At 36.0% G+C, this 14,984-nt stretch overlaps 1 long non-coding RNA gene across 1 annotated transcript; it reads left to right on the forward strand.

Moving 5' to 3' along the window:
* Positions 1–3,284: 3,284 nt before the first annotated feature.
* On the forward strand, positions 3,285–9,354 carry LOC125183293 (uncharacterized). The gene is made up of 3 exons (XR_007165084.2): positions 3,285–3,492; positions 3,689–3,762; positions 8,704–9,354. It is a non-coding gene; the product is annotated as an uncharacterized lncRNA (long non-coding RNA).
* Positions 9,355–14,984: the final 5,630 nt, after the last annotated feature.

A 14,984-nucleotide genomic window follows, 5' to 3' on the forward strand; every position in this document is an offset into this window, starting at 1 on the left:
TTAACAATTACATATACAGATGCAGTTTTGGAAACTTTCAGCCTTTGATGGTATTTTGAATCATGGCCCTATTGGCAGCAAATGAACTCAAAGTAACAACCCCGGAGTGTGATACCATCAGTTCTAAGAAGCTGTGTAATATTTATATGTCTTCATTCAGACTTTATATCAAATGTAACAGGCTTTGCAACCTTCATTAAGAAAAGCTGGCACCCAGAGGTTACCATATGTTCCTCTTTTTAGACTAGAGTTTAAGTGCAGATGTATATTTATTTTTCCACTCTACAGTCCTCCCTGAACTGTTCTTACTCCAAAGCTAATGAAACCATTGCTTTAATCCCCACTGGCCTTCAGGGTACATCATATGGTCCTTACTACTTAAGAATTCTTTTTAGTGTGCTTTCTTTTTCCTTATTTCTGCAGTATTTATAAAGTCCCAGTTCAAGGGGCTTTATTTTTTCTATGGGCATCAGGGAAACTAAAACCTCAGTACCACACTGAAGGTGCAACTGAAGAGAAATCTGTCTATATCAGACACAGAAAAGTTCATTCCCCACCCTTTCCCACTTGCCTGGAATTTTCTCAGTTAGCTGACCATCCAGGACAGCCTTCCTTTAATAACAGACTTGTTGGACATTTTTAAATTGGGCTGCTCACAGTCCTAAACCAAAGATCCTTCTTGTAATCCAGCTATTGTTTATTTATACAGCATAGTTACTGAAGACATCTAAATTCTGAACCTAAGGTTATTACTTAAGGCTTTGTGATAGGCACTAGCTACCTTCCGTATAGCAGAAGGATGTATCTGAAATTTCTATTATTAATCTTTCTGTATTGTAATATTTCAAAATTTACTTCAGGCCTGATCCAAATGCTGTTTGAATTACCGAAAGCACCACAAATACAGTGGGCATTTTTTTTTCTGATGAGGAACATATTCCAATTCATCTGAACTATGGACTCTATCCCACTGCCTTGATTCAGACGAGTAACCTTTAGTCAGAATAGCAAATGTAGGACATGCTGGAGGCCTTAGGGTTATTGCTGAAAATAACAGCTACACATTTGGCCCAATTTTCTTCTTTCCTTTTATGCAGTGGATATTTTGCAAGAGATGAATGCCTCTGTGCTTGATACTAGTCTATAAGATTAAATTTTTATACTATATTTTATACATAGGCAAATCCCACTGAACTCATTCTATTTTATGCTTCTTCTTAGAGGAGACTATTATATGTAAGCTGAATCTCTTAACTATATCAAATCCAATATAAACACCCTCTTTATAAGACACACCTCACTCTAATGCTCAGTGTGGAACTCCTAACAAAAATTATAAATGGAGTGCTTTGTTCAGGCATTTAACTCTTTCATTCCTAATATCAAATCACAATGCTTAAGCTGTTTTTATTTTGCACTTGAAAATAAATATAAAGGGAAGCCATAACTTAACCCATATGATGTGTTTGAGCAAATCTGGGAGAAGATTTTAACAAGAGACAAAAATTTTAAAAAGAGACAAGGATGTGACCTAGCCAAAGTTTTGATTTTTTTTAACCTCATTTTTTTAGAGGGGTGTAATGGGGAGCTGGGAAGTAATGGGGGGAAGGGGAACGTGCTAAAACTTTGCTAATTGTTGGAGAATTCAAACCTGTTTTCGTTTATTTGAAATTATTACATAATGGAAGTGGGACGCTATAATTCAACCCAAATGGACGACTTCAATAAGCGGGTGGAAATGATTCAGTACATTAAAGAGAAGCTGCTTCAATAACAAATCTTTATTATAATCAGGAGTGAAGTGGTTAATTTAAGTTTTTACTGAAAAACAGGCTGGCAAAAATGTTTCCAGGGATGTGGGGATTTTTTTCCTTTTACTCAGTAGGGGTTTGGAGAGGAGGTTTGGAAGGGAAGGAGGGCTTCAGTTCCAGGATCCCCGCATTCCCACGAGTTCCATTAAGGAAGGGGGAAGGGCTTCCTGCTGAGGCAGCCATCTGCAGCTTTCTGTGAACAGCAGGAACCAAAGGCCTGGTAAAAGGAGAGTAAACCCAGGGTGACAATTTTGTCTGCATTCAAAGGCAAAATGTGGCTGATTTTTTTTATTAGTGGTATTATTATTATTACTATTATTATTAAGGAGGAGGGAGGGCTTCTCTGGCAGAATTAGCGGGTCTATAATGGTATATTAATTATGAGTGAACAATAGCGTTGCAGGCAGAAAAGTGGCTAGCACAAACACACCCTGACAGCCTCTCCTGGAATGCGCCGCCAACAGCAAGCTGGGATTGTCATCATCCAAGCTACTGTCGCTCTGCTGCAAACTATCTGGAGTCCATGGATGCATGTCTGAGGTCCCCTTAACTTATTGCTTTCTAGGCTAGAGTAAATTAGACCTGGATTTTTGTAAAGTGCTGTCACTTAATACCTATTTTATTAAGGCTATTTTTATGCCCATAATTTGAGGCTAACACATCTGTTATTTCCTCCACTGCCTGGCTTTGGTGAACGTTGCCTATGGAAAGTAACAAAGAGTGACACTGGAAAAAATAACAAGGGTGTTTTAACTTCCAACATCTGGAGAAAACAATATTAAGGAAACAGGAACAAATAGGTACGGTAGCCTACAAAGCAAAAGTCCAATTTTTAACAACAGGGAATAGTTTATACAGTACAGTAGATTTTTATTATTTTAGTCTGGGCAAGCTAATACAAAAAATAAGGTTGAAAAATCTCATTAAAGAAGCAGCAGTTCCAGTTCTTGTTTAGGTCATCCTAATGCCAAAACCCCAGGTACACAGGGAAAAAAAATACATAAATATATAAAGGTACTAATATCCCTTCCAGAAAAGGGTTTCAAAATTCCACCCCAAAAGCTTCCTGTTATGTAGTTTTCAATTAAGTTTTATCACTGCAACATATATGTCCCTGGCTGCTACCTACAGAGATGCAGAAAATTCTACTGGATCATATGAAACTTCAAAACTGAATTAAATATTCCTGTGGAGTGATAAATAACAAGATTAAAACAGCAGCGGTAGTTTTCTAAGGGGAAAAAAAAAAAAAAAAAGGAGAGAGAGTGACAAATATAAAACCTCTTAATATTTGTATTCACATGATTGAATATAACAAAATAGAAAATCTATCAAGAAATATTTTAAGGAAAGGGATGTATTTACTATACAAACATCTATTTGGAAATACCACAATTCAATACCACTGTTTTTTTCTTTTTAAATTTGATAGATTTATTTTTACAATGTGCATTCCTAAACCCTCCCATTTGTTGTCTGAATTCCTGTTTGTGACCTTGGAATTCCAAATTTATGATGTCATCCTCTGCCTTTTTTTTTCCAAGGGCATTGTATTAGAAAATGAAAACAGTATGAAAATATTTCCCTATTCCTTCACACCCTCTCCTTTTCTCCTATTAATAAGCATAACCTTGGCATCAATTAAAGAGAGAGAGAAAAAAACACATTTTTAAATGGAAAGGTAACTTATACTTACCATACTCTGTAATCCAGAAGGCCTATCTTTGTTTCACAAACATTACAGGATGTGTATAGCAGCAGCTGATAAATTCTAGCTACTTTTTTGGTGCATGGACAAGATTTCTGCTTTCATTTAATATTTTCTTTTAAAGAAAACAGTACATTATACTGCTGAAGATTTTTTATTTTTTATCCAGCTCTCCAAAAGGAAGACTCTGTTTCCAGTTGCAAATGATTGTTTTTTGCAGTTTTACTCATATGAAGACTACAGGTAAGTAAAACTGTTTCTCCTGCCAGTAATGAGAAGTAGATAAATGGTAGTTAATAACAGATGGTCCTAATGGCAGGACCATTTCTTATGACAGCAAAAGCAGGAGTCATTACACACCTAAAATAGTTGTGCTTTCAGTTCCCAGTACAAATAATACGTGCTCCAGGTCAGTAACACACCCCTGCATTTGAACAGATTGGCATTCCATGCTAACAAGGCTAAAGGTATACCTGGGGGGTTTTCTGAGAAGGTTCACTTCCTAGGTACATAAGAGTGACTCCAGGCATGGGTGAAAAAACTCCATGTGCTCTACAAGCTGAATATCCTGGCCAGGCTATGAAATGACATGTTGCAACATGGGTGAAATTCAGAGAGTCACAAGAAGCTACATTTAAAAATGATACCTGTTAAAAGCTTAGTGCAACAGGAAAGCTGACATAATGAATGCCAGCCTAGTATTTTAACAGATTTTACAATTGCTCAGCACCTCACAGGATTAAGTTCAAAGTTACCTCTACAAATAGCATTTCCTTCATGACCCTAAAATACTAATTTTTCTAAAGAAACTTTGGGGCCCAAAACCACATAAATCAAATTTTAAAGTAAATAAATAAATAAAATAATCTGCCTCAAATACCACCGAGACCACAATGTTTGTAGAGTGTTAAGAAGAATAAGAGAACCTTTTTCTATCTTTACATCATAACATATTGTTTTCCTCATATCATATGAGGCTGTAAATCGCAATGCCGAAATCAAAGTGCTTCAGCAACATAGCTGTTGTACCATTTTATGGAGGAAAAAAATTAAAAAAAAAAAATAATAACAAAAAAAAAGAAAACTACAACTTTGCCTTAATAACTTTACAGTTTAAAAGTTCAGGAAGCCAAAGTGATTATTCTAAGGCAATAAGATTTTCCTAGCTGTGCCCACTTCTAAGCCCCGCAGCAGCTTCCACAGAGATGCTAGTTCTGACAAGTTTCCCTTATGGAAAAACGCCAGGCACTCTTACAGAATTTCTAGATATTTAATGTCCACAGTGTGGATTGGACTAATACACAATGTGGATTGTTTCTTTATATATGTTTATATCAACTTCTTCTATGATTGTTCTGTATCACTTAGTACAGAAAACACTTTGTGCTTGAATACATCAAAACATAGCAGGCCTTACTGATGAAAGATACATCTGTTTGAATAGTATCTAGTTTTTTTCAGTTGGTTAATATTGTAGTAGCTTTCACTATCAGAGGAATGGTTTACCTATGAGTAGCACCTCGGAACAACGTGTGGGTACAGTATATGCATTCACAAAATGAGTAAAATTCAACACTGAATATATAGTTATCAAGAGACCTCTCTATCACTAAGTCCTCAACGTAAGGCTCCAGTGGGATTTGAAAAATGCATGGGCTCTTTTCCAACCCTGTGAGGTGAGTTATATCCAGTGAGACTGTAGATATGCCTGTGCAGACAGGTGCAGGCAGTTCCCTCAGTTCCTCTGTGTCTCTGGTCCCAGTCTGCTGCAATCCAACTCCATTGCAGAGGCTACACAAACACATTTAGATGAGAGGTAGGGTGTATTGGCTTGAGCACAATCACACTTCAAAAATACTAGCTAAGAATCTACCAACTAGTTCATGAAATGGGTCTTTTGTACGCAGAATGCTGCTTAGAAATCAAATTGCAGAAAGTAATGATGTCTTTCTAAGTTTGTCATACAAATTTAAAAAAGAAAACATATATAGCAATATAAATAGCCTTAAAAATGTACCAAAATTGTTCAAAATTGAGTATCAGTGAGCACATTACAGTTTTGAAAAAAAATCCAGTGAGTTTATTTTTAAAGATACCCAGTCACATCCAGTCTCCATGGTAGAAGAAATAAGGTCAAGAGGCCAGTTTTTCTTTTAAATCCTGATATCCTTCCTCATGTATAATATGTGCCATAGAATGAAGTGAAAGAGGTAAATGGAGCAATGAACACCTAATAGCTTTACTGACAGTTTTTGCAGTACCAAAACAAACTACACTGTGTTTTTACTTTTAATACCAGCAATTCACCAGCTGAAATACTGACCAATGACCCCCAGTTCAGTAAAGTACCTAAATATGTTTTCAAGCATTTTCTGAGTGTGTAAAGCAAAAGCTTAGATTAAAGCGTATGCTGAATTACTTTGCTAAATTAGAACTTTACTCCACATAAACTGCAGTTGCAAAGCAAGCAATTACACTACAAATTATTCTGAAATTATTCCAAATGCTTATCACAGAAATCTAATTCATAACACTGGAAAGTCAACAGGCAGACCAACATCTGTCAACTTGTGTTTGGAACAAGATATTGATTCCCAAGTGAAGCAGGCTTAAAATGTTATAGCAACATGATCTTGCATGATTTTTCAAAAACTTACAAGCAAGAGAAATATACCAGGCAATATGCCCAGGAAGCATTAGGCCATGCTTCTGAGTTTAAGAGTAGAACCCAGTGGAAATCAAAAAGAGAAAATCAGATACCTTTCAGTCCCCAAGGATCTGCCTATGAGTTTACAACCAGGGAGGTGAACCTCCACATCACCTTTGCTTCAGATTTGTCAGAAAGAAACTTTTCCTTATTCTCTTCCCCATCACAGATATCACTCCTCTTCATTAACCAATATTCTGTTATGTCTAGTCAAATCTGTATATTGAAAGTCATAATATTAATAATAATAAATAAACTGTCTTTATTAGGAGAAGGCAGGAATAGGGTCAAAACCTCTTCAACCCCCCTTTGCTTTCCAATTTGACACTGAAAGAAAGTAAAATGAGCTAAGGGAAAAGCCAGCAAAATTTTTCTGAGCTTCTCTTGGGCTCAGCAAAATAACCAAGGAGACTTTGTAAGAGCTGTGACATTTGAAGGAACTGTACAGTGCAAAAGGAACTGAAAATATTTACTAACCCAAAAGCTGTTGCCCACTAGTGTTCTCAACCAAGAGGCAATGACACCCTTCTCATGTTCCAGTGGGATAACAACTCAGTTAAAAAATAAACCACGGGAAAGGTAGGGGTCATTGCTTCTGTGTTTGTATTAGACCTGGTTTCTCCTTAATTTTAACATATGAACCCTGAAAAAAATATCCATTTCCTTTGTACCATGGGAAGAGGAGGTCTTTTAAAGCAGAACAAGTAATTGAAAAAAGCTATTTTCTGGCTTTAATAAGAAGTAAGTCAACATGATATAAAAAAGCCCTATGTATTGCAACACCTGTCACAACTTCAAAGAACATAAAAGTGGCTATTGTGAAAATAACAGGTGTCTGCCTAGAGATGTAAAGTCCAATATGTGGCAGAAGCACAGCAACTCAAGTAATTGCTGTTCAAAAACACACCCAAAACCCCTCAAAAAGTGAAAGAAAGAGAGAGAGAGAGAGGGAGGGAGAGAGAGGGAGAGGGAGAAACACCTATGATCCACAACAGTGGATATGATTAAACTGTCCATTTTCATATTATCTCATAAGTAATATATCATCAAAGTATGCAAAGAGATTCAAAAATAGATTGGAACAGAACTGAGGTTGAGAAATCAGGCATTCAGGGCCAGGAAAGAGAAAAGTGAAGATTACTGTTTAATTTTCTTCTTTAAAATATGGCCTTGCAAATGGTGTAGATAGATAAATACAATACAAAGTGGATCATCAGGAAAAAAGAAAAGGAAAAAAAAAGATAAAGCTTGCATGATCTCGGAGAGCTATGATCTCAGAAAACTAAGTTTCCTTGTCAAAAAGGATTTAAAGCATCCCAAAGCCTCTAAACTGATAAATCTCTGATACAGTTCTGAAAACTGGGCAGAGCTGTCCAGTTAGTCCAAAAGAGAACATACTTAGTGACAAGAGCATTGATGAAATTACAATTTTGTCCTAAAAACAAGTTGCATATTAACTGCAGTTTGCATAGGAGACGATACCTTAGAATATGCTGTGGATAAAGGTATCATAACTGAAATCCTAGGATGGCTCATTTATAATAATAATCTGTTCATGATATCATATTTTTGAGTCTACTGTCTCTAAATCTCTGCTAAGGGCAGACGTTAAAATTTGGGGGTTAACAACATGAAATTTCATTTTCTTTTTTAACTACCCAAGAGGGACAGAGAGAGTAACATCCGCTTAGCAACCACACTTCCTCCGTGATGCTAACTGTGAAATATGTAGCTGGCCCAGGGTGTTAAGAAGAAGTATGCTCTCGAAGCATAGAAACAGACTGGATTGTTTGAAACATAGCAACAGACTGGGTTGCAGGGTCGTCCCTCACTGCTACCCAATTTTGCTTATTCAAGGATATTCATGGTCTGGGTCCCCTGAAGAAATGTCTTGATAACTCATATGAGCACCATATATGGTGTGTTTATCATCATGCTATTGTATATGAGAACAGAACATCACTTGCTTTATTGATAGGCAGATGTGTGTTTGATGTAAGGTTTTCAGGAGTGCTTAGGTAACATAGACATTTATTCTCATTTTTTAAAAATGCCTCAAATACCTGGGGAGCCTGTCTGATGGCCCAGCAAAGTCACTGAGATCCTTTGGAGCCTTTTACCTTAGATTTTCAAAAATACCCATTCTTCATTGTAAGACTGAAAAGTGTGAGCCTGCTCAGCAGATAAATAACTGTTTGCACAAATAAGAAAACAGGAACATCATTTAGAACCAGTTCAAACCACCAAGGTTATATCTCATAGAATCAAGGCAGTTTCTTATCATTTTTAATGAGCCACCTTTTTCTCCTTTAGTACAACTCCTGAATCTCTTAACAGATCTCTCCTCAGTTATCAAATTCTTTGACCTGAAATTCTAAAATTTACACTTTACATGAATATTACCTCTTCAAACCGATGGATTCTTATTTGGCGCAAAATGGAGTGAGGGGCATTCATTACTTTGTTGTGTTTTGCAGGAGGTACAATGCAGATTTCCAGCTGGATAAACTTGAGAAGAAAACCCTCTGAAGCTGTCACAACCCTGTCAGATGCTTTGCTACTTTGCTCTGTGCAGCTTAGAGCAACTTCCATTTTAGACTGCTTTTTACTGAATAGACAGTTTCAGATGTTCTCAGGATGAGAACTTAAGGCTGTACCTAATTAATCATGTTAGTTTTGTCCCAAATGTTTAACTGCCAACAACAACAAACAAGACAGTTACGAAATCTGAGTGAAGGTAGATTGAATATTATCATTACTCTGCAGCATTGATGGGAATTCTAAAACTAGATTTGTATTAAGGATTTATTTTAACTTATTTAGAATGTCAAACTTTATAAGAGCAAAAAGAGAACAGACAACAGCATATTTTTTAAGCAACAGTGGTTAAAACCTCTCTGCCTGCTTCAAAATCCCCAATCAATGTTTTCCTTTAAAGTTATGTTCCATGATTCAGGCTCTTGAGAATTTAAGTTCTTTGCTTCTTTGCCTGGCTTAGCCAGCTCAGTCAGGTCTTTGTCAGCAACTGGGAAGCATTGCAAGTGCGTAGCTATGTGTTCATTAAGAACCAAACTGTGGTACACTTATTCATGATGAGCAGGAACTTATTCTCCCCTTATTAGTTTTAATAGGAGACCATTAAGAGAAAATGCTGCAAAAGCCCAGCATTTAGTTGAGAAATTGATATATTTTCCAAGTATCAAACAGGATTGGAGTCTGCAAAATGTAACTCCAAAACAAAAGTTTCAGGTTTCATTGCAGTAGCCAAGAAGGTAACATTTCCTGATCTCGAGAGGAATTCTCTGCATCATATGCAGCTTTAACTTTTACCTAACAATACACTAGAAACTGTACAATATTCCAATCTCAATGAAAACAACAAACAAACAAACAAACAAAAAAGTGGTCATGACAAGGGGATATCTGAAGACTAGCTCTCTTCCCAGCAGAGAAATAGCTTTCATAATTCTATTTTACTCCAGTAATGACTTTCTAACAATCTTCTCTCTATATTTCTCTTCTGTGTATAAAAAGGAAGATAAAGAGGTGTGTTTTACAGAAAAATCATTTGACCCAGGCTCCTACATGACACAGACTCCCTGAGAACCTCCCTGGAAGTGAAACACAGGGAGGAAACAGGTGTGGGAATGAGCCACGCACACATTTCCCTCAACAGTAGCCACAGCAGCTGAACCCCACTCCTGCAGAAGCAATGTCTACAATATAATATCAGATAGAGTTACAGTAGAATAACAACTGCACAAGGTACCTTCTAAAACATGAGAGTAGATGAAGGTGAAGAAATGTTTACCTAGAAAAGAGACAGCTAGAGAGAGAAAAAAAATAAAAGCACACAGAACCAAGGAATAGCACCTGAGAGTAAAATTATTCAAAAACTGATATATAGTTCTGAATGCAAAGTACTTCTCTCTAATGCAGAACATTTTTCATGTTACATATTTGTTAGTCCTCACAGAGTTGCTAAACTCTGACTTAGTTGTATTCACCAGTGCATTATAGAATGCTTCAAGGATCTTTGATTCGTTGTATATTTCTATAGCATCTATCAAAAGGGAGTCTTGTTTCCTGGGTCACAAATAGTGACAAGAATCCACTGACAGCTTTACCTGCTGTCGCTGATCCCTAGTGTTTCATTACTACATCATAAACTGAAGAGATTCACTTCTATGCATCTCATAAAGGTTATAGCCAGTCTAAAAATACTCACCCACAGCTTTCTCTTTTGTTGGAGACTGAAACAATGTACAGTATGATCACTTTCTAGCTACTCTAATCATTCTATGAAGTTTCCATTTTTGACCCCAAGCTTTTGTTAGTGACAGTGTTCTTGTCCACCATGTTTCTACAAGCATTATATGTATGCATAATCTTCACCTTTTATTTAAAATCATTCTAACCTACAAAACGCAACTGCTAGAAAATCTGTGTTCTTTCTATATCTTGCTTTGCTGAGATCCTCCTGGACACGTGCTGCCGGTTTTTAAATTGGAAGGAAAATGGACCTTCTACACAGATGGTAGTTTCTAATCCTTACCAAATTAACTGGCCTAACTGTGCAATATTCTCTGCATTGCAGTATTCACTCCCATCATGATATCCGTCACCCACCCTCTTCCTTCCTCCACAGACTCTCAGAAGATTCACACTATATCCATTTCCAACTCTCCTCTCAGATTCCCAGGCAAATGCCAATCAAAGCTTCCTTTGTTGGTGATATGTACATTCCTCCATGAGCTATAAAGGGTAAGAATTTCCCAACTTTCTACAGACTATCATAGGCACGTGCAATATTATTGTCCCATAGTTTATCTTACCATACCCCAGAGAAATCTCATCATCCTGTTTTCTTTATATGGACTACAGATGTCTTAGCCAAGCTTCCTCACCACTGAGTCACTGACCAGAATTGTTTACGTCTTCATAATGAGTCACCTTCAGGATTTGGCTCACTGTCAATAAATGGGCTGACGGCTTCAGCTAGTCTCTCTTTTGTCTCACTCTCCTTCATCTTGTCAAAGTAACTGTACCTGTTGGGAGCATGAATGTAAAATGGCTCCCTCCTAATTTTCCTTTTGCTTTCTTTATGACACTTCATGTAGACTGATGTCACTTTCTATCTCTAGGTTGACTGCTGTTCCAAAACTTTGACTTTCATGTTGTTCCAAGTTCCTGTGCCATAGGAAATCCAATTCAGATTTCTTTTTTGCATCCAAGAATATCAGTTGACATTCAAAAGTGATATATCTTTGGTCAGATGTCAAACTATACTTAATATGTCTTTCATCCTCCTCATTTATAAATAAGAATATTGTGAACATTGCAAATATCTAGAATGCTTTAGAAGTCATGTTGCTTTTTATTACTATTATTTTATTTTTTTCTGTATGATATCTTTTCACTGATTGGAATGTGTAAATGACCAGGAATTCTGCTGGGCCAAGAACTTTCCTTTTTTCACTATCCATTGCCTTGAAGGTTCCTTTTATGAATGTTCTGTATTTATTAATTCTTTCCTTTTCTAATCAGTATGTTTAGTGTGTCCACTCAGCACCTAACTCCCCTTTAGATCTAAGCTCCTTGCAATCAGTGGTTGGCTGGGCTCCCAGAGTTAGTCAGATTCATTTTCTGTTTCACCTTCAGGCTTTCATGTGCTACTTCAGAGCTATTATAGCTATGTTTCCAAAACAGAAGAGCAATATTAATATTTTCAGTATTTCATTATTTTCTAAATGTATCTTGAAAATAAGTTCTTATATTAGTTCCTTTCCTTTAAAAGCATTAAAATATATATATATTAAAGTTCTTGATAAGGTTCCTTTAAGAGTCTTTCACAATTCCTTTCTTCTAAAGTGGCATTTGCCTTGTAGTACTAAGGAAAAAAAAAAAGAAAAAAAGAAAAAAAAAACACTTATGGTAACTAATTTGAGGTGAGATGTAAAATACTGCCATGAATTAGAAACAGGTTAAGAAACCAAACCAAAGAGTCAGAATTAAGAATCAGTTTTCAAGGGAAAAAGTTAACAAAATGACCAGAACTGACCCCAGATTTCTAGGTGAGTGTAGATTATAAAGATGCAAGTAAAAATATTATTGTAATTATTACTAATAATATGAATAAGTCATACCTAAGTGCTTTGCAACTAAATCCATGGAAATCACACCCCCAAAAAACTCCTCTTAAGTTTCAGTCAGTAACGTTCAAATTAAACCTGATTATAATAAAAAACACAGCTTTTTTGGAGAGAAAAGTGTTGTAATCTCATTTTAAAACTCCAAATCAGTTGTGTGAAGGGCAAAATATCTTTGAAGAGCTACAAACCCTGTAAAAAAATCTAAAAAATTCTAAAAAGTGAATCAGTTATTTAATTCTTCAGCTTTGTCTATTGGTCTTAGCTACAATTTCTTAGGTATACCAAGGTTAACCATACCCACATCGACACCGTCCAGAAAAAGGGATTTTTGTGTCCTCTGGTGCCAGTTCAAACTAATGTGTAACTGGCCACCCTTATAATTTTGTTTATTTTTAAATCAATCTAGATAAACAAAACCTTCCATTTGTCATTATTGTTTCTCTTTTTGTAATTAATCTTCTGAGAAGTTACAGATTAAACAGTACTTACTCAAGCAAAATGGAAAGTTTAGATAATAGTTTCTTTCATAAAGTGCAGATCAAATATAAATTCACATTTTTGGAATATGGAAATACTCATAGTGATGAAAGTTATACTAAGTGCATGTGGAATGTGTGCTTCATTTTTTAAGTGTGTGGGTTTTTTTTTTTGTTTTTTTTTTTTTTTTTAAAGCAACGATGCCAGTGAATTTCAAGATGATGAAGTTTAATGGGCCCTGGAGCCTGCTCAGATCTAGCTGCCTCAATCCAAATGCTAGTGTGCATTTAGAACTGTGAGCAGAAATACTCAGAACCTGAAAGACTCATTGATCTGGTAGGAAATATTATTTGTGCCAGTGAGAGGAGCCACTGGCTGGTTTATGTGATTGAAGGATTGAGAACATTGACCCATATGAAGTGTAACTTGGTTGTAGATGGGATTCCACTGTGGAACTCTCTCTGCCATTATAACTGTTTTTAGATGAGGCCAAGAACAGTGCTTTTTGTGTAGCCTGAACTGCCTGAGGTACAAATAAAGAGAGCAATCCAGCACTCACTGTGCTGGATTCCAGAGCTGAAGAATGATCTAATAAGAATGTTTTGTATTCAGATCCTGCACCCCATTTCAATGCTTTCTCAGTGTGGTGCAGGATAAGAGACCTGCTATTAAAGGCAACTAGCCATTTGTACACTCTGGCACATACAACCATTAAAAAATAAACTTATGGGTGTGACAGAGCCAATATTCCAAGTTGTGCGGGAGAGGGGGGGAACTATTAAATGACCATTCATGAGGATCTTGATGGACTTCTGCCTTAAAAGAAATAGCAACTTGTGACCTCGCATTCTTAACAATGAGACACACATACACACAAATACATTCATAATAAAGAAAACATAATTTATCCTGGGCTTGGCTGATCTGACAGTATAGAACAAGGTAATCTCAGTCATGCAGTTTAGCTGAGTGTTATGCTATCCATCAAAATATAAAACAAATATAAAGCAAAACGTAAAACATTGCTATATTATTGAAAGTCAGCATAATTTTTAATTAGAAGATGTGTTTTGAATGTTTCCTCCTTTGATGTGCTAAATAAACAAGTATTTTTGAATATACAAAAACCAAATAATTTATGGGCAAAACAATGAAATCCTCATTCCAAAACCAAAACCAGCCAAGCATGAATTCTGCCCTCAACTCTGCTACTGCAGCTAATGTGAAAACTAAGAGACTGCTTAGATAAGGCATAATTAAAAGACAAAGTCTGTTTGAACTGAAAATAAATTAAAAGTCTAAATGGACTTTTCAATTATTGGCTAAACACCTGCCAGGGAGAATAATGCAGATCTAGATTCTCTTCTCAGGCCCAGTTATAAAGTGCCATCTCTAAATAAAGCATAAGTTAGCATGAAGCACAAAACATAAAAATAGAAAAAGTAGTGTCTAAAATTGAAAGAGAGAAAGTCAGGTTGAAGGTGGGATTACTAACAGTTTCACAAGGTTTGCTACTTAAACTGATTTTGTTTAATTTTTTGATTAATGCCCTGGCTCTAGACCACAGAAGTATGCAGAAAAAATCTGCAGCCAACACAAAGATAAGAGTCATACATTAGAGGACTGGGTGTTTGTGAACTGAAATGATTCACTGAATGTCATCACATTCAGTGATGAGAATCACAAAGTTTGTATTGAAGTCTAAGAACTCATTTTGAAAAGATTCAATAGGGTCTGCTCTGGAACTATCAGATGATTGCAGGAGGAATACAAGCTACCAAAGTGATGCTTTTTTTAACGCAACAGTAGAGGATGAGCAGTAAATTCTTACTGTGTAACTTTGACAGACCTCATTGGCAATACTGTATACAACTGGTGTTCAAGAGAAATGAATTTAGCACTAGAAAAGGTGTAGAGATGGAAACTGGGATAGCCAGAAGAATTTATCATAGGAGAAGAAACTAAGTTCAGCTGTTGTTAATTATAATTAATTTAATTCATTTTAAAATACATTATTAATTATTATAATCAACTGTAATCAATTATAATTAATTTATTTAATTATAAAATTAATTTGAGGTGGGCAAGTAAACATCAGGAAAGCAGAATACATATTTATAAGCCAACAG

This window comes from Anser cygnoides, chromosome 2 (genome assembly GCF_040182565.1).
Source record: "Anser cygnoides isolate HZ-2024a breed goose chromosome 2, Taihu_goose_T2T_genome, whole genome shotgun sequence".
NCBI lineage: Eukaryota > Metazoa > Chordata > Aves > Anseriformes > Anatidae > Anser > Anser cygnoides.